This window comes from Choloepus didactylus, chromosome 20 (assembly GCF_015220235.1).
Source record: "Choloepus didactylus isolate mChoDid1 chromosome 20, mChoDid1.pri, whole genome shotgun sequence".
NCBI classification, from domain to species: Eukaryota; Metazoa; Chordata; class Mammalia; order Pilosa; family Megalonychidae; genus Choloepus; species Choloepus didactylus.
The window spans coordinates 33,766,237-33,792,996 of NC_051326.1; the positions used below are offsets into that span (position 1 = coordinate 33,766,237).

The window sequence follows — 26,760 nt, forward strand, 5'->3', positions numbered from 1 at the left end:
AGGAGGAGTATGTAAGTAAGGGGAGTGGGCAGAGAGGGGGAAACCTGGTTTCTTAATACTTTGGAGAAGAGAAAGTTTCCATTTTCTCAATCAAAGCAAGCATGGGGAGACAGGAAGAGCTTGGTTTCTCTTATACTTTCCAATTGTTTGATCTCTTAATTCATTAGGCTTTTTGTTTTTTGTTTTTTTTAGCTCGCTGTCTACCTTAACATGGTTTTATTAGTCCACATAAAAATGATTTTACTATTCCAGGAAACTCTTGTGTGGGGAGATAAAATTTGCCAATAACTTTATTGTTCATTTCAGGAATTTCCTAACAGACCCATCAACTTGATGGAAAACAATAGAGAGCGTTAAATGGCAATTTACTCTTTGAATCTCTTACTTCAAAACTCTCTCCTTGCTTTGTGCTCCAGTTCAAAACTATTATAAAATGCCCTTACATATTCGGAACCAAGCCTCCTTAACCCAGATTTCAAAATTTCCATAAATATCTCAGTTTTGCCTTTCCATCTCTCTGTTTAGGTGGTGCTCTCTCGTATTGCTGTAAGCAGAAAATGTAACTTTGACCAACAGGTTGTTCTGGTGATGTTTGGAAGAGTAAGCATTTTACAGTATGGGAGGCCCCAGCAACATTCAGTCAATACCTCTTCTCCACACATCTCAGGACCTTTGACTAAGAAACAGCATGCTGTTTGGGAGAGCCTCCCATGAGCATCCCATTTGAAGCTCTCTAACCATAACTTTGGTATTTGTGAATCTCACATTGGGTCAAACTCTGTTTCTTTTTATTACACTCCCAAATGTTGAGTTTGTTTTTGGTATCCTAGGAATAAGGAACACATTTTAGGAATCCTTTTGATTATCTCACCATATTTCAAAAACCTTTTATCCTTGGTGGAAATCTGCCTTTTTACTAACAATACTATTCCTTGTCTCTGTCCTCATTATATTTTCGGTACATCTGTAAGAGGAGAGCTCATAAGGAAGAGTAAAGCGTGGAACACTCTGGTAAATTTAAGTTTCTGAGAGATGAAACTTTGAGAGTGAATATTTTATAGAATCTCAGTTAGGGACCTAGGTATTTGGGGATTAATTTTGGTAAGGGCATGGCGTACTATGGCCATTTAACCCATTGGATTTTATAATCAAATCTCTGAGCAACCAAGGATGGTGCTGCCCTCCTCCAGCATGTGTGTTGGGAGTAATATGATAGAAATATCAGGAGTAGTGTCCCAGGCATGAGACCCCCTCCCCCATACCAACTAGAGCTCATTTGTATATCTGCTGGGAACCAGTGGTGGCCCTTCAATCTTTGCCTGCAGGAGACTTCCTAAAAGGACAGGACAGTAGATTGATTAAATTAACTCCAACCAGTGCTATGCGATGTGCCACACCTAAGATTCATTTTCTGGTCTAGTTCCCATCTCAAGAATGCCTTGCCACGTTTTGCTATGAGCCCAGACTGTAGCATAAAAGCATTCCATTAATACCATGCCAGCAACATAAAATTGCCCCAAATTAAAATAATCCTCCTATTATCAGATTCCAAAAGGCAATCTAAGTACCTGCTTTAAGAAGCTCTCAATCTAACAGAAAAAGACAAATGCGTTAAACAAATAATTACAATCCAATATGAGCATTTTATAGTAAAGATAAAAACATTTCCAGCGACTTAGAGGAGACAGCGTTACTTCTATCTGAGACAGTGAAAAAAGGTTTCACATAAGAGATGGCTTTTTTATTTGAACTTTTTATTTTGAAAAAATTTCAAACTTTCTGAAGAGTTCCAATGATAACATTAATCCAGGTTTGCCAATTATTAACATTATGCTGTATTTGGATGTACTTATCTCTCTAGACACACACACACATGCACAACACACACATTGTTAGTGTTGAAACATTTAAAAGTTGCAACATCATGATCTTTTGCCCCTGAATACTTCAGCATGTAACTCTGAAACACAAGGACATTCTCTTACATAACACAGTGCAATTTTGAAATTCAGGATATTTAATACTGATATAATGTAATTATATAGTAAAGAGTCCCTATTCAAATTTCACCACTTGTTCCAATAATGTTTTTTATAGCAGTTTTTTTTTTCACTCTAACATCCAGTCCAGGATCATACATTGCATTTAGTCTTCATGTTTCTTTAGTTTTCTTGATTTCGAACATTTCCTCAGTCCCTCCCTCCCTCCTTTCCTCCCATCTTCCCTTCCTTCCTTCATTCCTTTCTTCTTTAATGACATTGATATTTTTAGAATGTAGACTGGTTGTTTATAAAATGTTTTCTCAATTTGGGTTTGTTTGATTGTTTTCTCATGGTTAGATTGCCTCATTCTTTTTCTCTTTTTCTTTTTCTTTTGAAATAATTTCAGATTTATAGCAAAGTTGCCAGAATTATATGGAGTTCTTGAAACTTTTTTTCTAAGCTTAAATTATTCTTACCCAGATGAGCCACTTTTTAATTTTTTGCCCTTCCACATATTTTCGTTTCTCTCTCTCTCTCCTTTTATATATTCATGTATATATAAAATAGTTTTTTTTTTTTTGAACCAATTAAGAATAGGTGTCACAGCTTATGGAAGAGCTTTTAAAGTAGAGCTTACCAGTTGGACAAAAGAATTTGGGAGTGGGGAAGGGAATTACAATGAGAGGGATCGGCAGATGCAGAGATATAAACCAGTATGTACATAAAGTAGCTGGTGAAAAGACAGTGTTTTGGAGTAATTGGGTTAGGGGAGAAGGGACCAGGAAGGTAGTTGGAGCTTATCTCATTAAGGAACTTAGGCTTTGTGCCATAGGAGAAACGGAAATGCTGAAGATTTGTAAGCAAGGAAATATTACCAGATTTATATTCTAGAAAAATAACTCTGGGGCAGTTTGGAAAACAGCCTCCAGCCTCTTGTGCTGCTCTTTGAGCCCCATCCCTTCTTACGTCCCTCTCACTTCCCCTCCTCTTTGTGCTCTTTCAGTCCCCCAATTTTTGGTCATTTAAAAAAGTGTAAATCTGTTTAATTATCTCTTTGTTTCGTGACTTTATCCTAAGGTATGCTTTCTTCTTCCAACCTCAAGTGGCTTATCAAGGTAGTTTCCTAAATAAGGCATTCTCCATCCCTAAGATTAGCTGCTAAAATAGTAATGTTTTTCACTCTAGTACTTGTAGGTAGGTTTAAAGACAGGGAGAAGGAAATCTGAACGAGATCACGTCTGTTGTCTTCTATTTTCTCAGTGAAATATGTGGTAGAGATGGGTATGGTAAAGATTTGGACAGCTGGGGCTAGGGATTCTGTAAATAGAAATTTACCAGTCTTCTAAAATTTCATAAAATACCATATTTACCTAGAATAATTAAGTCTGTGAACTTGTAGAGGTGATTCCCTTGCCAGAAATTACTGAGTATCCTAGTTAATATGAGAAAAGTAGAAAAAGCAATGGAGAACTAAAAAGTTGGAGTAAATAAAGTAAAACCAGTGTGATTGAGATTGCATCCTTGCTAATCTTCTCTCTTCCAACATAGGTATAAATATATGAAAGCAGTTTCTGCATTGCACTACTGGGGCTGGAGAGTTATTTGTCTTACAGTTGAAAAAGGAGAAAGGAGTTATATTAGTCATGTATTACTCCATAATAAATTATCCTGAACTTAGTGGTTTAAAACACGGATATCTATTATCTCAGTTTCTGTCGGTCAGGAATTCAGGAGTGGCTTAGCTAGGTGGTTCTGGTTCAGGGTCTTTCCTGAAACTGCAGCCATCTGAAGTCTTGACTGGGGCTAGAGGATCTGCTCCCAGTCTCACTCACACTGCTATTGGCAGGAAACCTCAGTTCCTCGCCACATGGGACTCTTTCTGTTGCTCGTGGTACAGCACCTGGCATCTCCAAAGAGGGAGAGAGCAACCAACAAAGAAGCTGAAATGCCTTTTATAACTTAATCTCAGAAGTGACACCCTATCACTTTTGTTGTGTTCTGTTGGTCATATTTAGTTTTCATATTTCACATCTAGTTAATATACTTTTTGATTATTTGCATCATTTATGTCAAGTATCCTTTTTCTAAATCACATCCTCACCTAATATGCTTTTCTTAGTAACGTTCATGATGTAATTATGTATGCCCCTTTTTTACATGAGGACAAAATATCTGACACTCTATCCATTAGAGATGGGCTTTGGATTTTTAGTTTTTGTACCCAGAATTGATGACTTTGTAGGTATGTGGTCATATTTTTATTTGGTTCCACTTTTTGAACTATGGCATAGTATTTTCAATACTGAAGGCTTGAATTGGAGGAGGGATCAGTGATTATTATGCTTGGTAGCTGATTGGATCCCTTTAGAATCATAGTTTCCCCATTTACAGTGAGAATTAATGTTTGAGCAATCTTTAGGAAAATTAAGAATAAGTTTTCCTTCAATAAACTCTTGTTGCAAATCTTCATGAACTGGTTTGAAACCTACACACTTCTCTTTTGAAAATCTACTTTTTAATACATAAATTCCAAATGTTATTAACAAATTATATGTTTTTTAAAAGTTTTTAGAATCACTACTTTTGGAAATTATTCTTTCAATTTTGATTTTACAGACAACTTGGTCAATCAAGAGGTAAACCAATGTTACTTAAGAACCTCTATGACATTTTGCCTTTTTTTAAAAAAATAGAAATACTTGTTTATATGAGGTATTTTTAAGCGAAAATAGCAGTCAATTTTTTGAATCTATGGACAACTTTTTGGGTGTAAGAACAATTCTGGAGTCAGAGAACTGCATACAAATGTGATACTGGAATTTAGCCATTATGCTCAGCCTAATTTTACTTCTTTTCTTCAGTTATAGCTTTCGTTATGCTAAGTTCTTCAAACAGTCAGACCGTGTTGTGGCATGTTGTGTCAAACTGAGCACATTTTTCCTATTCAGTGGCATAATTTAGGGTAAATGTTAGGTGCCTTTGCGTTTGCCTTAGGGAACATTTGTATCATTAATTGAACTTCCAGGAGTAAGCTTAGAACATTTTGATGGCATTTGGATATCCACTGTTCCTTAAACATGACTGCCCCTGCAAAGTTGTACTGACATGGTGGGCACAGAATAAAAAACTCTTTGGGTGAGGATGCTGCAATCTTCAAAGAAGAAGGGATCTTAAAAGAGATGGATACATTATGCTATATTATAGGAACAATGCTTAATTTGAATCTTAATTGGTCATTTCAGATTGGGTGTTTTATGTGGCTGTTTGACCCAGGCTAAGCTTCCTATTGTGAAACTAGTAGAAAATTTATTTTTCACAGCCACATGGCAAGATAATGAATACTGTGACATGAGGTAATGAACCAGCAAATACTTTTTTGACAATAATATGTGCTTTATTTTGGAGCTGATGTTAACTTTGTGTTCTTTATACAAATTATTTGTGAACCAATTAAATTGCCCCACCTGTGAGACCAAAAAACAACTACTTTTAAAAAGTAAAGTCAAAGCTTGGACTTTGACATTATTCAGTGGGATAATGAGTGCTATTCAAGAAGCCCTTTTGTTTTTTTGGCATTGATAGTCCAAAAAGAAGAGTAACCTTGGAACCTCAATCTAGAAATGGTCATGCATTGTTCTAATTATAAGCCACAAAATTGCTAAGTCATTATATGTAGAAAAGATCTTGAAAACTGGCTGTCAGTACTTTCTTTTACATTCAAAACATTTCAGATGGTACAAGTTCTAATCTGATTCAAACTCACTGATAATTCCTGAATCATACCTTTTGAAGGTTGCTGGGGGTCATCAATGACTTGGTTTTGATTGCTCTAGAAGACTTGCTGAATGGATTTTGGGTCTGGCAACCATCATCATGGAAAGTGACCATTGGCACCTCCCGCCCTAAGACTTGAAGTAATTCCTATCATTGGTTTCCTGTCTATAGGACCAAACCCCTATCTCCTGGACATTAAACATTTTAGAAAAAATTATCAGTGTATCAGTGGGCACCCCCTAACAACATTTTGCTGAGATCTGTAAAATAAACAACTTTCTGGAATAAGAACCCAGTTTTGTTTAGCATATTTGTCACACTATCTGCATTTTTTTTTCTCTAACATCTACAGTTTAAACTCTTAATTTCCTTGTGAAAGAAATAAATTCTAACCAACTTCTCTAGACAGCCAGTCTGTTGTATCATTTCTACATTTGAACTTATTTAGCAGAATCAAAAGCCTTAGTTAAATCCATTATTACAATATATAATTCACATTGCCATTTTCAGCATTTCTCTTTCATTGTAGCGAAGCACAGGTGTTAAGATTTCAGGCTCTGGAGTCAGACTTCTTGGGTCTAAATCCTGGCACCACAACTTATCATGTATGTGATTTGAGAATGTTACTTAAATTCTCTGGGCTTCAGTTTCCTCATTTGTAAAATGGAAATAATAATAGTACTTACCGTGTAGGGTTGTTTTAAGTACTAAATGAGACAATACATGAAAAGTGCTTAGAGCAGTGTCTGGAACATAGTAAATATTTTTGGAGAAGAAATAGTAAATTATTTTCAGAGAAGAATATAATAACTTTAGCCAGGGCATGTTTGGTTGTAAGGAAGAGGAATCTTAAAAGGAGTTTTTATCATAAGGCTACATAAGCAGTCACATGGATGCTCAGAGACAGCTGGATCACATAGGAACCAGAAATGGTAAGTCATCAGCATCTGAGGCTTCTCCCTGTAGCTCTCATGGGTTAATTTGCTTCTCTCTGTGCATTGGCTCTATGTTCCTCTATTTTTTGCATACTTGCTTTCTTGGCTTTCACTATGCATACGTCCAGATATTCTTTCCCCCTTCCCAAATCTATATAACTTTTTAGATCAAACATTCTCCATCACTGACTCAGTTTCACAGTTTCCTACTCCAATTTTCCAGGTGAGGGGAAATCTAATCAACTGGGCCCAGCAGGAATGAGGTCACGTGGTATCTTAGTTTGCCAGGGCTGCCAGGACAAATAACACACAATGGGTTGGCTTAAACAACAGGAATTTATTGTCTCATGGTTTTGGAGGCTAGAAGTCCAACATCAAGGTATTGGCAGGACTTGCTTTCTTCTGGAGTTTGTAGCGTTCTGCTGATGATAGGCTTCCATCACATGTCAGTCTTTCTCTCTGGCTTCTTCTGCTTCTGGCTCCTGCTGACTTCTGGCTTCTACTGACTTCTGTGTCCAATTTCCTTTGCTTATTTATAAGGACTCCAGTCATATGGATTAAAGCCCACCCTGATTCAATTTGGCCTCATCTAAATTGGCTCTTTGAAGATCCTATTTGCAAATGAGTCCATACCTTAACTAATAACATCTTCAAAGGTTCTGTTTACCATGCATTCATACCCTTTTGGGGGATACATGATTCTGTCCCCAACAGGTGTTAAGTATGGTGGCTCTTTCAAAAGGCTGACAGTAGCTAAGCTCTCTAAGGTGGTGTAGTGGGGGAGGGTGGTGGCGGCAATATCTGGCAACTCTAGGATAATCATGGTGAAGATGTCCAAGGGTGATTAAAGGCTTTTTGCTTTCACCACTGATTACTTCTTTTTTAAAAACTTAATGTATGGAAATACAATATACATATAGAAAAGGGCACAAATGCTAAGTATACAGCTTGATGAATTTTGACACACACCCTTGTAACCAGTGTCCAGATCAAGAAACAGAGTATTAGAAGTGTCCATGTAGCCCCTTTTGCTTCCTTCTAGTTACTACTACTTATGGGTAGATTAATTTTGCCTGTTTTAATAATTTATGTAAATGGAATCATACACTATATCCTTTTTTTTTGCATCTGGTTTCTTTTGCTGAACATTGTTAAGATTCATCAGTATTGTTGTGCATATTTGTAGAGCATTCATTCTCATTGCTGTAAAGTTTTCCATGTGTGAATACACCGTGGTTAATTTATGTAGTCTGCCACTCATGGGTATTTAGTTTTCAATTTTTGTCTATTCCTAGTGGTGCTGCTATGACTTTGGTTGAACATGTACACATTACTGTTGATTATTTTTATCACCAGAGGCTTACATGGGGTGTGGTGAGTTATCTTACATCACATGTAATTGAATTGATGGTCTCTTATGAGTAAATATCATTATGCTTTTTATCTGGTAACCTTTTATCTTTTTATCTGGTGACTTTCACAGTGTGAGGGTAGGGTATGTCTTAAACATTTTGCATACATGAAAGAACCTTGTATATATTTTGATTGGTGCTCAACTATTTGTTGATTAAATTAATGAATGAAGAATGGTGGGTGCTTCCCTCTTTTCTGGGAATAGGCCCTATATACAGGAGAGGCCCCCAGAACCTATGTTTAGACCAGGTTGTCCTGGTGCTTAGTCAAATATGATTGATTGAGGGATGGACAGGTGATCCAAACTGGGCCAATTGTGTCTCTCTTCTGGGAATTTAAAATTCGGAACTGAAAGACAGAGACAGGACACTGTTAATGTTGGATCCCTGTGATGTGTGCTCCAGAGAGAAGGCCGACAGACTCCTGCTGTTGGGTACCACAATTTTTCCTGCCCTTCCCTAGATTTGGTGGGTCAGCCCTGATTGTTTACAGCAGATAAAGATCTACATACATGAATGTTAATAATGCAAAACTATTTTGGGTTATGGCCCAAAATTCAAAGTAGGGACAGTGAATGTTGTAAAACATCAGAATATGGGAGAGGTCAATGAAGACTAGATTTGTTGTGTGTCTTGTTACCTTGGCTTTTCTTCTGTAAGGAGAGTTACTATGGTTGTATTTTCTGAGCCAAAAATTGGGGCTATTAAGGCAACAGTCTAGGAGAGGAGTAATGAAGATGTGAACCAGGGAAGTGGGTATGGTATTGCAGGGGAGGGATGGTAGAAATCCTACAGGTAAAGGCTTTAAGTCATGGAAGTTGATTGAATGTTGGGGGAAAGAGAAGAGACAAAGGTTATGCTAGGTTTTGAGTTTCTGTGTTAGGAAAGATAATGCTTAACATAATTATAAATAACGACATTAGAGGAGAGCAAAGGAGTTAGAGATAAAGATAAGTTTAGAATGCAATAAATTAAATTTAAGGTCCAAGTGAGACAACCAGAGTATACTGATCAAGAATATTGACTTCAGAGTTAGGAAGATTTATAGTTACATCTGTGATCTGGGGCACTGTGCTGGTTTGAATGTATTATGTCCCCCAGAAAAAGCCATAATCTTTGATGCAATCTTGTGGGGCAGACATATTAATGGGGATTAAGTTGGAACGTTTGGATTAGGTTGTTTGCATGGAAATGTGCCCCACCAACTGTAGGTGATAACTCTGATGAGATATTTCCATGGAGGTATGGCCCCACCCATTCAGGGTGGGCCTTGATCAGTGGAGCCATATAAATGAGCTGACAAACAGAAGGAACTCAGTGCAGCTGTGAGTGACATTCTGAAGAGGAGCTATAGCCAAGAGGGACACTTTGAAGAAATACCGGAGCTGCAGATGAGAGACAGTTTGAAGATGGCTGTTGAAAGCAGACTCTTGCTCCAGAGAAGCTAAGAGAGGACAAATACCCCAAGTGTAACTAAGAGTGACATTTTTGAGGAACTGCAGCTAAGAGAGGAATGTCCTGGGAGAAAGCCTTTTTGAAACCAGAACTTTGGAGCAGACGCCAGCCACATGCCTTCCCAGCTAACAGAGGTTTTCAGGACACCACTGGCTGTCCTCCAGTGAAGGTACCCAATTGCTGATGTGTTACCTTGGACACTTTATGGCCTTAAGACTGTAACTGTGTAACCAAATAAACTCCCTTTTATAAAAGCCAATCCATCTCTGGTGTTTTGCATTCCAGCAGCATTAGCAAACTAGAACAGGCATGTTATCTGTTTAGCCTCTTTAAATCTCAGTTCCCTCATCTATACACTGATACCTCTCTGTAAGGATTAAAATGAAACTATATATATAAAGGGTTTAGCCTTTGCCTAGTAATTAAGTATTTATAAAATATGTTTTAATAGGATGATGATGATGTGATGACCAGAGTGCAATTGCTGGAGCACTGCAGCAAATGACTTGCTTAGTGGTGGAGATAATGCAAAGTAATTGAAATTGGCAAGCAAAAGAGTGGAGAGAGGGAAAAAGAAAGTAGCCCAAGTAGAGAATGCCTTTTAGGAGTTAGGGGAAGGAACAGGATCCACACAAGGACCCATAGATAGGACCATTTGAGAAGAAGAAGGAGAAGCAGGAGAGTACAGGCTCACAAAATCCAAAGGAGGAGAGGTGGTCAGCAACCAGGGCTCCGTGAAGTAAAGAGTATGCCAAATTTTGGTTGAGTATCCTTTTCCTTCCTAAAGCTTGGTTATTATTAAGTTCAAATTAATTGACTTTAGGGGTTGCAATGTGTTAAGTTACTCAGATGTATAAGAAGACATTTAGGCTGAGTCCTCCAGGTAGCAGATATCTAGATGCATGTCCACTCTTGTCCATGTGAAGATGAACCAACACCTGGTAATTCTTGCAGTGTCTTCTCTTGTGTCTCCTCCCACACTGCTAGACTCTGCCTGCTGTGGCAGACCGTTGGAGGAGAGCCAAGTAGATGAAGTTTTAAAAAAAGGATCTTAGGCTATTCATGAAACTTGGAGAATGGTTTTTCCTGTGTTTCATTTCCTGGAATGTTTCTGGTTTTTAAAATTTGCTTCGTCCTCTCTGATTTTCCTCAACAAAACTGGTACAAGTTAGGGTATTTTTTTCTTCTTCTTTGTTAGAGAAATTGTGGGTTTACAGAACAATCATGACAAAATACAGGATTTCCATAAGGCATTGTTTTTCTTCATATATTATGGTGGTACGACTTCAGAAGTTTATGTTTGTTTGCTTATAGTAATGAAGGGGAAAGTAGAGGAAAAGAGTGAAGTGTGAGGAAAAAGGAAAAGAGGAAAGAGGAGAGTAAGAAAAGACCAGGAAAGAGGAAAGGAAAAGGAGAAACAAATAGAGGAGGAGCTGATTTGGATATGGTGAGGTGAAGAGTGTGCTCTGGAAAATAGATTGCTAGGGTTTTTTGTTTGTTTGTTTGTTTTTTTCTAGTTTAGTTTTGCAAACCAAATCATTAGCGTAAACTGTCTCCTGTGGGAAACTAATCAGTCTTCAGTGTTTTCTCAGCCTCCTAGCGCTGGGCTTGGGCTCCACCATGAAGCCTGTGAATGGGATAGGGCAGCTGTGGAGCTCTGTCTGTAGGGGTGCAGTTTGTCTAAAATAACAGACCACCCAAGTACAGGAATAGAAGCGGGCCCATGGCCTTAGCTCTCTCCAGTTTTCCGGGCTCTGGTGAGTTTGGCCTGGTTGTGTAGAAGCAGTAGGAGCCTTAACCCTTAGGGATTAAAAAAAAAATTATACGTGAAGCAAACTTGATCTCAGATTAGCACTGCAGTTACAGACGTTTAAATAAATACCCGAGTTAACAGTAGTGACCAGGTGTCTTCCCTCCCTGCCCGCCAACACATATCCAAAAAGTCTTGACCTGATTTTGCAAATGTGGAAATAAATAGTCACGTGTTTCTTGGGGGTGTAGAATATGTGTAGTTTTCGTTCATAGGGGCTGGCTCATTTATTAAATATTTAAAACTGTATCCTTTTTTTCCTCTTAGTTTTGGTTGATCATCCCACACGGCTTGGATTAACTGCTGTTTTTGCAAAGCCTCCACGTTTTTTTCATAAGCATCAATGTCAGCCGCCCTTTCTTTGTTCAGTGTTTTAAAACTCCAGACCATGGCTGGAGACGGGACCTTATTTAGAAAGGCTTTTTCTATGTAGATAGCTTTATTTTTAGAATCAAAAAGGCTGATTTTAATTTCACGGGACCCAGTGTTGAGACCGCAGAGCCTCTGGAGTCGGACCTAATTCCAGAACTTCCGGGAGCATTTTTTTCCGTACTCCATATACAAATTATTTTGAAAGGGCGGGGGGGGGGTGGTATTTTTAGAAAGCAGGTTTGAAGTCTGTTAAGAAAGTTGCCGGTTTGTCTTTTCTACCTGCTGGCCCCACCTGGCAGAGCTCGCTCTCCTACCCTCAGCCGTACTTTTCCCACAGCTGCCGGGGTTTGGACGGTAGCAATCTCCACGGCAGAGCCGGGAGGCCTAGGCGTCCCTTTGGGCGCGTTCCGGAAAGTCTCGAACGCGCCTCCGTTTCTCCCCCCGCCCCCGTCGCCTCCCAGTCTTGCGAACGCCCGGGTTCGGCCATTTCCGGCTCGGCGCACTTCGGCAAGTTCCGCAGTCGTTTTTCGGAAATGGCTGCGGGCCGGCAGGGGGAGCAAAAGATCCGGCGCGGCCTGGAAGGCAAGCGGCAGGCGGCGAGAGCGGCTTTTGGGATCCCGAGTTTCGCGCAGGCGGTAGCGGCTCGCCCCTGTACTGGAAGCCGGTAGGACTCCCAGCGGCGGCAGGAACCCGGAGGAGCCAGGGCAGCGGCCCGGGCTCAGGCAGCGGCTCGAGAGGGGCTTGTGGTATGGATCCAGGGGCTTGCCCGGAGGGCTTGGGGACTTGGACCGGCAGCTCCGGTCTGGCGGAGTCGGGGGCCGTCTGAGTCCGGGGGGAAGCTGCTGCCCAGCGCGGCGGGAGGCGTGCAGCCTCGGAGTAGGCCTTCCCAGACGTCCCGTGGGCTTAGGAAAAAGACCATGAAGGTGTTAGCTACTAGCGATGAGGGGTTAACGGGTCTCCTTGTAGCCATAAACACGACCTCCCCACCCCCACACTCCCCCTTAAGCCCCAGTTTGGGTTGCTTCGGACCCACCTCCACCCCCTTTTCTGGAAGCTCGGTTCCTCTGTCCAGCCTCTTCTGCTCCCTGAAACCCTCCATCCCTCCTTTGCCCCCGGTGTTTGTCCAACTGCTTGTGTGGAGCATCTTCTATGGACGAAGGTGCAGTACTGGAAACCCCCCCCCCCCCATTTTCCCCTTGCACACACCCCCACATCTGCCTTGCACTGCATTCAGACACAGCTTCCTGCTGTTGTTCTTCCACTGGCTCTTTTTACTGGGAAAACTGGAAGTCCAGCCCTACCTCTCACCTTCTCTGAAGATGAGCCAATAGACAGAAGAACCACTTCCTCTGTAGAGATCCAGGTGCTGCTGTACTGAGGATGTGGGGCTGTGGCAATGGACCTAGCGCAGCTTGGGCAGGAAGAGGGGCTGCGGACTTCGTGTCTATGCTACTGGAATCTTAGCAGTGTGATCGAACCTGCCCTGCCGGGGACAGTAGGGATCCATAGCCGTTTGCAGATCAAGCCGAGCTGCAGACTGTGTTTCTTTATTTCTTTCCCACATTGAGCCAGTGGTTCAGTACTTTTTAAGATATCTATGGCTCTCAAGATTCGAATTTGGTGGATCTTCCCTCACCTCCAACCTGGTCTTTTTTGGTTTCTTTCTAAAAAATTCTAAGAGCTTCAACAAACTGGGTTGATTCGACTCCTTTGGAGGAGGAGGAAATGCAGAATTGCACGTCTATTTTTTTTCCTCCATATGTGATTACTTAAGAGGTATCTTTAGCATTTCTTTTCCCAACTTTGTCCTATTCTTCCTCCAATTTAGGTTGCTTCACTTTTGAAGACTGCGCTCCCCATGTTTTGTGTTTTATCATTTTGTGTTGCAGTCATAAAGACTGTCTGCAGTTTTCTGTATTTTACTCAACAGTTACTCTTTCACCCTGGTACATTTACTATAATTGTAATCCAGAGCCAATGGGATGGTAAAATGTGGTACTTGATAGTCTTGAGTGAAGCTGAGGACTCTCAACAACTTACTTTGCAGGGAGACCTATTTGTGATGAAAGAAAGGCCATTTTCTTAAACTCTTATTTGGTGTGTTAAAAATACCTTATCCTGTGGGAATTTCCTCATCTTCTGCCAGTGGGGAGCCTGAGGAGTCATAAGCATGAGAGATGCTAGCTTAAATGCTTTTGGGAAAGAATTAGAATCTTGCATCTAAATGTTTGTGTGTGGCTAGAATCCCTTAATGTTAAGGCTTTACAGTTTTAACCTATGAGTAAAAAGACTTTAAGGAAACAGGTTAGAGAGAAATGAGTCAGGGGCAAGGTGAAACCTTAGAGAGAGGGAAAGGTTCAAAGGATGGTTTGAAACCATCTGGAAGAATGTATGGACTAAATAAGATGTGTCCTATTCCTCAGGGCACTAGGTTAGCTGTAGAATGAAAAGTCAGTGAAGGGTAGTGCAGGGGTGAGGCGGTGACAGCCATATGTAGTGGGGTCCCTATCTGAAGTGAGACTGCTAAGTAGTCTTCTGGAGAGTGGTTGGAGGTACTGCCTGAAGTAGAGTCAGGTTTTAGGGGGAAAATGAAGATAGATTCCACCAGATCTACTATTGGTAGGTGTTTGAGTGACTTTGTATAACATTTACTTCAGAGTGAAGCAAGGCATGCGAAGCATGGACTTTCCTCAGGTCTTAAAACTGGCAACTAATTTTTGCTGGATATGGAGTTTAGCTCAGAGAATTCCTAATTAATTTCTGTTTTAGTTTTTTTTACCTCTTAATTTTTGGAAACTTTCTTTTACAAAGCTGTTAATGATAGGGAAGCTCAACTATATAAGAGGAAAAAAGGATTCTTCATGTAGGGTCAATGAAAATAATGAAGGCAGATGAGGTTTAACAACTCAAGAGGGACAGAGGTAGCCTTACCTACCTGTAGGTATTGATCTTTTCCTGCCTTAACTGGTCCCTCACTCCTTTCACACTTTGAATCTTTCAGATATCTTTGGTGATGTTACTAAGAGGAGAAGTGGGATTTGAAGAATTTGTAGTCTTGAAAAAATAAGAGGAATATGGAGATTCCATTTAGTAACTCTCCTACACTTAGACTACAATGTACGATGTGTAGGATAGTCCTTTTCAGTGTAAGGATATTACTCACATGCACCAAAATGCCCCAAGAAAATCTTACCATTCAACCAACCTTTACGGTTTGTAACTTGGGTGTAGGGAGCAGCAAACTTTTTCTGTGAAGTGCCAAGATAGTAAATATTTTAGGCTTTGCAGTTATTCAACTCTGCCATTGTAGTGTAAAACCAGCCATAGACAATATGTAATTGATTGAGCCAGGCTGTGTTTCCTTGAAACTTTATTTACAAAAACAGGCAGTGGGTTATAGTTGCCCATGCCTGCTATAGAGTACTGCCCACTCGCAAATGCCATTAGTTTTCTTTATCCCTCCATTTGAATGTGCCCAGTACCTTTTAGACTGATTTGTGATATTAATGATTAACATCCTGGATGTTTGCTTTGTTGACTATTTTCTATTATCCTCTTACACTATCATCTTTTTAACATTCCTTTTTAACATTCCTTCCACAAATATTTGAGTACTCTGAGGGAAGAATATAAAAATGAATTTCGATTGGGAAAATGCTCTTAGCATGTAGAACAAGGGAGATAAGGCATAAATACATTATGATAATAGATTAAAATATCTTAAATAACTGTAGTTCTTTGCCATCATGTAGCATTTTCTATGTTTTTTCTCACATAGATTGTCATCTTTACTGTAAGTATGAGAGATAGGAGGCTAAATATTACAATATTGCTTTTTTTTTTTTGGAAGGAATAGAAGGTGGGAAAGAAAACTGAGGCTTGGGAGGGTAAGTTATTTGACCAAGACCACAGGTAGTAAGTGGCAGAACTCTTGAACTGGTCAGTAATATTTACGGACCTGCCCCCAATTGAATATATACAGTGACAGTAAACCTCCCTGGGCAGCCCTTTCCAAAGTGTAGGGTGGTTTTTAGGAAGCTTTTCATTAAATTGAACTGCAGTTTGGCTTCCTGTGATGGCCATACCCTGAGGCCATATAGGGCAAGTCTCTTTCTGTTCCCTATGTCAGTTCTCCAGATGTTTGAAGATACCCATCATGTTTCCCCAAGTCACAAGTTGCGAACTGGTGTGCATGGATCAAATAAGGCCTGCATACATATTATGCATTTGACCTGCCCAACTTCGCAAAAACTTAAATTGGTAGTCAACTTTTAGAAATGGGGGGATTTCACATAAAAATCTCTCTTCTGGCTTCTTTGGAAAAAAAAGTCAAGGATTTGGTGATCCAGAGCTCACATTTCTGAGCTCTGCTCCTTTGGATGCTAAATATACTCTCCATTTTCCTAAAGTCTGTACCTGCCAGTTTTGCTTATTTACTTCACCTCCAGGGCCTCTGTAGGCATTGAGACTGCCATCCTTTTTGTAGGTCAGCTATTCCATAGGCTAAATAACCTCAGTTCCTTCAGGTGTTTTTTATTTGACAGTTTCAAATCCCCTCATCAACTTCTTAGACCTCTACTCCATTTACTTTGTTACCACCCCTCTTAAAGTGTGATACTCAGCAGGGAGTAAGCTATAAAGTGTTGACTGACAGAGTATAGAGTAGGGTAACCTTTACTCTTGTTTTCAACACTACACTTTGTTTAAAAAAAAAAAAAAAGCAACAAGAGAAGGGGTAGTTTTTTTTTTTTTTTCCTAAGCAATCATATACTCTTGGTTCACTGAAATTATTTAACTGAAATCACAACTCTTTGTGTGTGTGTTGAACTAAATCACTGGATCTAAGTGCTCATCTTTGCCTTTATCGCTGTTAAATTTCATCTGCTACATATATGTTATTCCAGACTGATAAAATCTTTTTGGATCCTAGGTTTTCCTCCAGCATTAACTTACTTCTCCCAGCATGACTTTCCTTCCTTATTTCTGAAGTAGAGCTGTAAAATATGAAAGCACTGTGGCTTACAATGGAGAAAATTGTTGATGAGGACCCAAACCATTGTTAATGAACTTAATGGAAACTTAAGGAGTACCTTAAAGGAAAGCATTATGCTTGAAATCTTAGAGATGAAATGAGATCTTTGCTGCCTTGAGTTCATATGTTGTCGAAATCCGCCCCTACTCCTTAATAAAATGACTATGTATGTGCTTTCTGTATGCAAGGCAATTTTAAGTCAGTGGTTCCTAGAATCTTTTTAAAAGGATCTCTGAGATCATCTAGTGTAACTTTTTAATTTATGAGTTAAAAAAGGACAAGGAGCTTATGTGTAAAGGACAGGGAATTGTAAAGTTAGGGAGTCTGATGAATCAGAAAGATTGGTGATTATAAAGGGAAGTAAAACTTGAGTTCCAAGTCGATTCACCCATTAAGGTTGAAGTAGGATGCCTGAATCATACTGCCAATTTATGCATGGCCTCAGCAAACTTTTACTTCAGTTTCACTATCTCATTTAGGGAGACCTGGGGGATTGATGATATCAGTTGTATGCCTCCACAGTCAGCACAAAATAAAAATCATGTTTTCTTGAGAAATGGACACCTAGAGAAATTAGTTCATGCTACAGACAACTGCACATCAACTTGATCTTTCTGTGGAGATATTTTATCAAAATCCATTTGAAGACCTTATTGAAAAACTTGTTTCTTTTCTCCACAGGCTCACTCCACAGTCTCACTCATATGCATTCATTTTTAGGAGGCATGAAAAAAAGAGAAAAATAAGAAAATACAAAAGTCACCCATAATTCTGCAATCTAGAAGTGCCACTGTTGCTGTTTTTGCTTTTTTTTTCTATTCAGAAATGCATACATATGCATTTTTAACATTTGTATTATACTGAATATATAGTTTTGAATCTGTGTTTTTCTATTTAACATTTCTGTTTAGCATTTTTAACATTAGTATTATACTGAATATATAGTTTTGAATCTGTGGTTTTCTATTTAACATTTTCCCATTTTATTTAAAATTACCAAAAAGCTTACTAACATATACTTGTTATATTGATGATGTGGATTTTTGATATTAACATTGCTCCTATTCTTAGACATTTAACATAACTTTTTTCTGCTCTTATAAATAATTCTTTGGTGATCACATTTTTATATATAAATCTTTGTTCACGTAGAATGCATTCATACATTCCTAGAAAGTGAAATTGCTGAGTCAAAGGTGTGAACTTTTTTAAAGACTTGTTGTAAATGGCCAAATTACTTTTTGGTTGACCTTTCTTTAGTAAGGTATAAGAGTCCTTGTGTTGTACTCTGGCCAGCATACTACAGAGATGTATTGTTATTTATGAAGTTATATACTTTTATAAAGTTTTAGTATGAACATTCTTGAAGTTAAATCTTACCTCATTCATGATTCTTTCTTAAAAATAATTTCTGGAAATGAAATTGCAGGGTCAAAGATAGGCACAGTTTTAGGGCTTTTATTACTCGCTGCCAAATTGTGCTCCAGAGAGATTATTTTCACTTCTACCAGCAGAAAATGGGAATGTTGCCCTGTATCCTGGTTAGCACAGAATATTATAATTTTACAATTCTTTGCTGATATATAGGTAGAAAATGTCACTGTATCTTGTTTTAAATGCACATTTCTTTGGTTGCTAGGAAGATTAAACATTTGAAAATTCACACCTTTTTGGGTGATTTCCTGCTTATAGCCTTTGATTAGTTTTGTATTGCCCTTAATTCTGTTAACCTTGCCATACATTGCAGATGTTTTCTTCAGTCTTAATCTAATCTAAGCTTTTCTTTTCTTTATAAATGCATAGAAACCTTTAATTCATATGTAGTCAAATGTATTGAATCTTTTCCTATGGACCCTGCTTTTGCTTAGATGCTTAGAAAAGTGGCTATATTTATCTTGAGATGAAATTACTTGTATGTTTTCCTTTTGTTCTTGCTTATGGTTTCATTTAATACATTCAACTCTTGAATCCATCTGGGATTTATTTTTGGGTTTCATTTATCATATAGGAATCTGGCTTTATTTTTTTCCAGATAGCTAATTGTCACATTATTGAAAAAATCTAGTGTGGTGTACTTTATTTTTAAAGTAACTGCAACAAGATAATTAAAAATGTTTTTCTTTATTACAAAAGCAATATATACTTACTGTAAAAGGAATTAAAACAAAAATTGGTCTTAAGTAAATAATAAGTAAATGAGAAGAAGCTTGCTATATTGCCCACAAGGCTGTATTGCCTTGAACAAATTACTTACTGTCAGTTATTCACCACTTCTTCAACAGAAAACGAGAAATAACAATCCTACCCCCATATGGTTAATATGAAGATGAAATGAGATAATATGTGTAAAGTGTATTATCTAGAGTATACTGTACCTGGCACATTGTAGATACAAATAAATAGTAGTTATGAGAAGTGAAAAGACTCCCCCTACCCCATACAGAATGCCTTCTCCCCAGAGATAAACACATTTAAATTTAAAAATAATTCCTTCTTTCTTTCAATAGTAGTCTGTAGACTTTCTACATGAATGAAGTATATCACTGTTTGTCTTCTTTGTCTGTAATACATTGATTTGGATATCATCAATCTAAATTGGGATTTTCATCAATTCTTAGTTAGACCAGTGGTTTTGAGTTAAGCATGTTCTGAGTTAAAATCACCTGGGAACTTTTTCAAAATTCAGGTGTGTGGGTCCAGCACTTGGAAATTCTGACTTAGTGAATCTCGGATGGGCCTGGGTTTATTATTTGAAAAAACTCTAAAGTGAATTGTGAATCTGATTTGTACTCCTAGTTAAAAACTGACTGGTAAGACAATACAATTTTGATATGTGGGACATTATCAAACTGGTAGGAAGGAAAACCTATAGGCAATGGCATAATTTCAAATTGAGGACCTACTCTGGGAGTTGAAATTTCTGGGTTCAGGTTTATTGCTGATAACCCATATGACATGGGTTAATCAATAATTTCAGTTTACTGGTTGTGCTGGTTTGAATGTATTATGTTCCCCAGAAAAAGCCATATTCTTTGGTGCAATCCTGTGGGGCAGACATAATAGTGGGGATTAAGTTGGAACGTTTGGATTAGGTTGTTTGCATGGAGATGCACCCCACCCAACTGTAGATGATAACTGATGGGATATTTCCATGGAGGTATGGCCCCACCCATTCAGCGTGGGCCTTGATCAGTGGAGCCATATAAAGGAGCTGACTCAAAGAGAAGGAACTCAGTGCAGCTGTGAGTGACGTTTTGAAGAGGAGCAAGCTTGCTAGAGAGGAATGTTCTGGGAGAAATCCATTTTGAAACCAGAACTTTGCAGCAGATGTGAGCCACGTGCTTTCCCAGCTAACAGAGGTTTTCTGGACACCATTGGCCATCCTCCAGTGAAGGTACCCGGTTACTGATGTGTTACCTTGGACACTTTATGGCCTTAAGACTGTAACTGTGTAGCTGAATAAACCCCCTTTTTATAAAAGCCAATCCATCTTTGGTGTTTTGCATTCCGCAGCATTAGCAAACTAGAACACTGGTGTATTAGTTAGGGTTCTCTAGGGAAACAGAATCAATGAGAGATATCTATGACTATAAAATTTATAAAAGTGACTCATGCAACTGTGAGTATGCACGAGTCCAGATTCTGTAGGGCAGTCAGCAAACTGTCAACTCCAAGGAAGATGTCCAATGAACTCCTCAGGAAACAAACCGACAACTTCGACGAACTCCTCAGGAAATGAACTGGGATCTTCAACGAACGTGTTCGATGAACTCCTCAGGAAAGGAACTGGCAACTTTGACGAACTCTTCAGGAAACGCTTCACTGGGCAGCCGAAGAAGTGAAGGTCTTCTGTCTGTCTCACCTGTAAGTCTTCAACTGATTAATTGGATTAAATCCAGCCAATTGCATTCTCTCATTGTGGAAGACACACCTTTTGGTGAATCATCAGTCACAACTGCAGTCAATTGACCGATGATTTAATAAACCAGCCACAAACGTCCTCGCAGCAATTGTTAGGCCAGTGTTTGCTTGCCCACACAGCTAGGTACTATCACCTGGCCAAGTTGACACATGAACCTAACCATCACAACTTGTTAATGCCTATTTACAGTTGTGTATTAGAAGGACTGCTCATATTACTTGATGAATTTCTGTTGTGTATTTTGTGATTTATCTGCTAGTTGCATTTGTAGAACATCTCTGGATTTTTCTTAATCTTCTCTTGAGCTCCCAGAATGCTTGTTTTTCCCTTTCTAAATGCCCTGTGATAAGTGTGGCCAATTGCTGTGGTCCTCTATGATGTATCATAATCAGAAGCTCTAGACTCATTATGCCAGGACACAACCAGCTTTTAATACCTGACTTAAAAAAAAATTGCTGGCAACTTTCTATTTCCCTTATTTTATACCCAGATTGTTTATCCAGTAAATGAACTGCTATGACTTGTGTTGTGAAAAACACTCACTCCTTCTTTTCCTGTAACTTGTGAATTGCCTACATGCAGTTCTTACAAGTCAGACTTTGTCTACACTTAGCTTCCCTGGAAAATGCCTTTTTTTTTTTTAAACAATAGAAGAGAGAAGTCAGAATCTTAACAATAGTCATAGTACTGGGAAGATTTGTTTTAGTGCTTTATGAATATACTTCCTAATTTTTGGACTAGGTACTACTTTACTGGGGCAGGCTGTTTATCGTGTCTCTGCTAGGTAAGGAAATCAGGAAGTGATGTTCCTTTTTGTATTTAAAGACCAAATAAAACCTCTGAAATATTGCTCTCAGTAGCCTTATTGAAATGATTTCCTGTGCAGGACTATCCATACCTAATTTGAAGTACTTTTGCCAAAGGCAATAATAGCAAGAATGTGCGAACAGTTCTCTCGAACCGCACTTGGATTATAATGGAATTCTGCCTGCTTGACAGGCCAATTTTGACTTAAAAGAAAAAGAGAAAACAATACTAAATGCCCAGATATACAGATAGGTCATAGGAACACAGACAGAGTTACTTTGCTGTGAGTGTATTGTTTTCTTGTTTTGTTTAGCAGATACATACTTTAAATATGAATAAAGGGTGGCTTTAGGTTCTGGAGTACTGTGTGTGTTTTAATTATGATAAATTATTATCCACGTTACATTGTAGCAGAAGTAATTTAAAGTCAATAATTAAAAATAATTTTTGCATGATGTGTGTATAAGCGTGTGCATGTGCACTGTGTTCTTGAAATTAATATCACAGGCAGTTTAATCTAATGGTTAAGACATTAAGAAGTGGTCCTTTGGTTTCAATTCCCAGTTCTACCACTTAATATGTGTGATCTTGAGCAAATTACTTATCCTCTGTGCTTAATTTCCTCATGTGCATAATGGGGAATTGGTGTGAAGATTAAGCATTTGCGGTGTGTAACAGATTTAACCTGGAGCACAGCAAGCATTTAATGAATATATAGTGGTTGTCATTATTACTTAAAATATGAAAGTTACTTGAGGGTTTCATTTGGAAAGATATGAAAGTGGCTAGGTTCCCCATCTGTTTCTTGCCCCATTCTCTCTGCATACCTTTCAGATGTAATGGATAATAGTAGTGCAATTGGAACCAGGTACTCCCTTCTTCCTCCCTATGTTTTCTTTCTCTCTCCCATGGAGTGTTTTAGCTTAAAAAGGAAACTTGAGTCATAGGAATGGTAATTATATAAACAAACTGTTGAAAGCAAGGTCCTGATATAATACAGCTAATGTTCCTTCTGAAAACTAAGAGTTTGCCTTTTTGATAAGTAATGTTAGTAGAGAAGGCAGCCACAAAAAAAGAGGATGTTATAGAGGACTTTGGTGGACTGAGGTGTAGGGGGCGAGAAGATGAAGGGAGAATACCAGTACATAGAGAATTATGAATTAGAAACTCTAATCTCTGACTTCTCAGCCGATCTCTTGAACTTTTGAATTGAGGTATTCAGCTTTCCAGGAACACAGCTGTTTCAGCACTTAAGTGAATGGCCAGCAGGTGAGAATCCCACTTTCCATTTATCAGCAAAAAATTTTGAATAAGGGAGAGAGTGAAAAATAGGGCATCCTCCATGATCTGAGTGATGAATCTTTAACTTTTTACAAGGATTTTGAATTTTTATTTGTTCTTTGCTTAGAGAAGACACTTACTACTGTAGTCTCCTTAGATTCATTGGTGATGAGTCCCTTGCCGTTCGAACATTGAGATGTAGATGTCTGTGTAGCTGGTCATTGAAAAAGGCATATCAGGAGGTCAAGATTGGAGTGGTAAATTTGACAGTCATCCAAGTCAAGGGGCTAACTGACGCTAAGAGCTTGCCAAGGAAATGAAGAGAGAGACAGAGAGCAGATGACCATGAACAAACTCTTGGGAAACAGTTATATTTAAGGAGTGGTGAAAAGAAGAGAAAGAGCAGTCAGGATGGGAAACCAAGAGAGTGGATTATTAAAAAATATAAAACAGTCATGGATTAATTTAATATGAGGGAGATGGTAAAACTGATAGAAATAAAGGAAGATTTGGATAAATAAAATCTTTGTTTCTGGATAAGATTATATAAAAATATCACTTCCCTACTTAAATATTTCTTAATATAATTATTTTTATATATTGCTGAATTCTGTTTCCTAATATTTTGTTAAATATTTTTTAGCCTGTATTCATGAGAAGTATTTGTCTGGGGTTTTCCTGTTTTTGGTACTCTTTGTCTGGTTTTGGTATCAGGACAATGCTGGCTTTATAAAATGTACTGGAAAATGTTCCCTCTGTTTTCTGGAAGAGATTGTTCTTCTTTAAATGTTTGGTAGAATTCTCCAGTGAAGCCATCTGGGGCTGGAGATGTCTTTTTTTGGGATTTTTTAAAATTACGGAATCAAATTATTTAATAGATATAGGACTTCTGAAATTATCTATTATTAGGTGAGTTCTCATAGTTTGTGTTTTTTTAAGAAATTGGTCCTTTCATCTAAATTGTCAAATTTATGTGTGCAGAGTTGTTCATAGTCTTCCTTATTATTTTTCTGATGTCTTCAGGGAATGTAGTGATATCCCGTTTCATTCCAGACAGTGATAATTTGTACCTTTTCTCTTTTTTTCTTTGTCAGTATTGCAAAGACTCGATAAGTTTCTTTGTCTCATTGATTTCTTTTCTCTGTTGTTTTCCTGTTTTCAGTTTCATTGATTTCTGCTTTTTATTATTTCCTTCCTTCTTCTTACTTTTGGTTTATTTTGATCGTTTTCCATGTTCTAGAAGTGGGAGTTTAGGTTGTTGATTTGAGACTTTTCCTCTTTTTTACAGTAAGAACATCCTGCATAAATTTTCCTTTCAACACTGCTTTCACTGTGTCCCACAGATTTTATTATATTTACATTCTCATTCAGTTGAGTGTATTTTTTTTTATTTCCCCTGAGACTTCCTCTTTGTCTCTTGGATTACTTAGAAGTATGTTGTTTAGTTTCCAAGCGCTTGGAAATTTTCCTGAGCATTGGAGAATATACTGTTTGATTTCAGTATTTTAAATGTTGAGGTTCTGTTTATGGCCTAGTAAATGATCTAACTTGATATGTGTTTTGTGGGCACTTGAAAAGAATGTGTATTCTGCCATTGTTGAGTGGTGTATTCTAGAAATGTCAAGTATATCCTGTTGATTGTTGGTGTTGTTGAGTTCTATATTCTTGCCGATTTTCTGTATAGTCGTTATATTCATCATTGAGAGAGGAGTGTTGAAGTCTTCAACTATAATTATGGATTTGTCTATTTTTCTTTTTAGTTATTTCAGTTTTTGCTGCAGATATTTTGCAGCTCTGTCATTTTGGTCCATTCACATTTAGGATTCCTACATCTGTCTGGTAGATTTCCTATATAATGTCCCTTTCTTTTCCTGGTAATTTTCTTTGCTCTGAAGTCTACTTTAATAATACAGTTATATTAATATAACTGCTCCTGCTTTCCTTTAATTAATGTTTGCATTATATCTTTTTTCATCCTTTTTTCTTCATTCTGCCTATATCATTATATTTGAGGTGAGTTTCTTCTAGGCAGCCTGTATCGTATTTTAAGTAAGTTTCTTGTAGGCAGCATATGTTTTTAAATCTACTGTGCCAATCTCTGTCTTTAAATTGATATATTTAGGCCATTTATATTACATGTAATAATTAATATGTTGGGGCTTAAATCTGCCATCTTTTTTTTCTATTTGTTCGTTTGTTTTTTCTCTGTTTTCTTTTTCTTGCCTTCCTGTGGGTTATTTGAACTTTTCTTTTAGAATTCTATTTTGATTTTTATCTCTAGTGTTTTGGGCTTATCTTTTTGTATAGCTTGTCTAGTGTTTGCTCTGGGTATTGCATTGTATATACGTTGTATATTATATATAACTTATCACACACTACTGGTGTCATTTTATCAGTTTGAGTGAAGTATAGAAACCTCACTCTCTGTATATATTCCCCATTTATAATATAATTGTCTTTAAATATTTCCTTTACATACAGATAGAGCCACATTCGACAGTGTTAGCATTTTTGCTTCCACCATTAAAAATAATTTTGAAAACTCAAGAGAACAAGTCTAGGCTGTTTTACTTACCAGTATTTTTGTTAACTGTGTTCTTTCTTCTTGATGTTCCAAGGTTCTTTTTAAAACAGTTTTCTTTTGATTTCAAGAACTTCCTTTAGCTATTCTTTTAGGGCTGTTCTGCTGGTCACAAATTCTCTTTGTTTTCTTTCATCTGAGAATGTCTTGATTTCCCCTTCTTTCCTGAAATATATTTTTGCTGGGTATAGGATTTGGTATTGACAGTTCTTTTCTTTCAGCACGTGAAAAATTTTGGCCCCTTTATTTTGACCTACATGATTTCTGACAATAAATCTGCTGTCATTTGAATTGTTTTCTCCTTGTAAGAAGACGTCATTTTTCTCTGAGTGCTTTCAAGAGTTTTTCTTTGTGTTTAGTTTTCTGAAGTTTAATTTTGATATGTCTTGTCATCATTTTCTGTGAGTTTATACTGTTTGACATTTGTTCCGCTTCTTGGTTTAACTTGCTTGCCAAATTTGGGAAGTTTTCAGTCTTTATTTTTTTGAGTATTTTGTTAGTCCTACCCTCTTTATCCTTTGCTTCTAGACACCGGTGACACCAATGTTAGATCTTTTGTTATAGTCTTACAAGTTCTTGAGGCTCTGTTCATTTCATTTTAAAGCCTATTTTCTTTTTGTTCAGATGTAATTTTCACTGCTCTGTCTTTACTAATTCTTTTCTTTGTTCTTCTATTCTGCTGTTGAGCTTTTAATTTTCTAGATTTTTCATTTCTAAAATTTCCATTTGGTTCTTCTTTATATCTTCTGTTTCTTTGCTGAGACTTGATATTTCCTTTCTGAGGCTTTCTGTTTTGCATTTGTTTCAAGCATATTCATTATTATTCATTAAATTATTTTTATCATGGCTGCCTTAAAATCTTTTTCAGATAACTCTTAGCATCTCTGACATTTTGGTATTGGCATCTGTTTATTGTCTTTTTTCATTCTTTTTTTTTATCTTCTTGGTTCTTGGTAAGACTAGTGATTTTTCTGTGCAAGCCTGGAAATTTTTATATTATGAGACTTTGGATGTTATTTGAACGTTTTGTTTTAGCTGACTTTTCTGATACCACTCTGACTGGCATGCTGCCTCAGTACTACCAGGTGGAGGTAGAAGTCCAGGTTCCTCGCTGAGCCTCTGTTGACAACTGAAGGGGGGCTCTTTGTTACTCCTGGGCAGGAATAGGAGTCCCAGCTCCTCAGATGATCTATACTGTCATCATGGTGGGGGTGGCCTTTTCTCCTATCTGGGTAATGGTGAAAATCCCCCCCACCTCCAATGATGAAAGACTACTACGCCTCCTCAGACACTACCACATTGGGAAGGAGAAAGGGTGCTTCGTTACTGCCAGGTCGAGGTGGAAGACCATACTCCCCATGTGCTCTTCACTGACACTGCAGGAGGTTGAATGTTGA

At 38.0% G+C, this 26,760-nt stretch overlaps 1 protein-coding gene across 5 annotated transcripts in view; it reads left to right on the forward strand.

Moving 5' to 3' along the window:
* The window catches only part of EXTL3 (exostosin like glycosyltransferase 3), a 199,125-nt gene that overhangs the window by 80,630 nt on the left and 91,735 nt on the right, over positions 1 to 26,760 (forward strand). For 3 of the 5 annotated variants that reach the window (XR_005213359.1, XR_005213358.1, XM_037813158.1), the window contains exon 1: positions 12,263 to 12,486. The exons of 1 other annotated variant lie outside the window; for it this stretch is intronic. The gene's annotated coding sequence lies outside the window, so the exon portion shown is untranslated. Of the gene's footprint in view, positions 1 to 12,257; positions 12,487 to 26,760 lie in introns of those variants that run through there. One more of the 5 variants, XM_037813157.1, reaches the window with a different exon arrangement.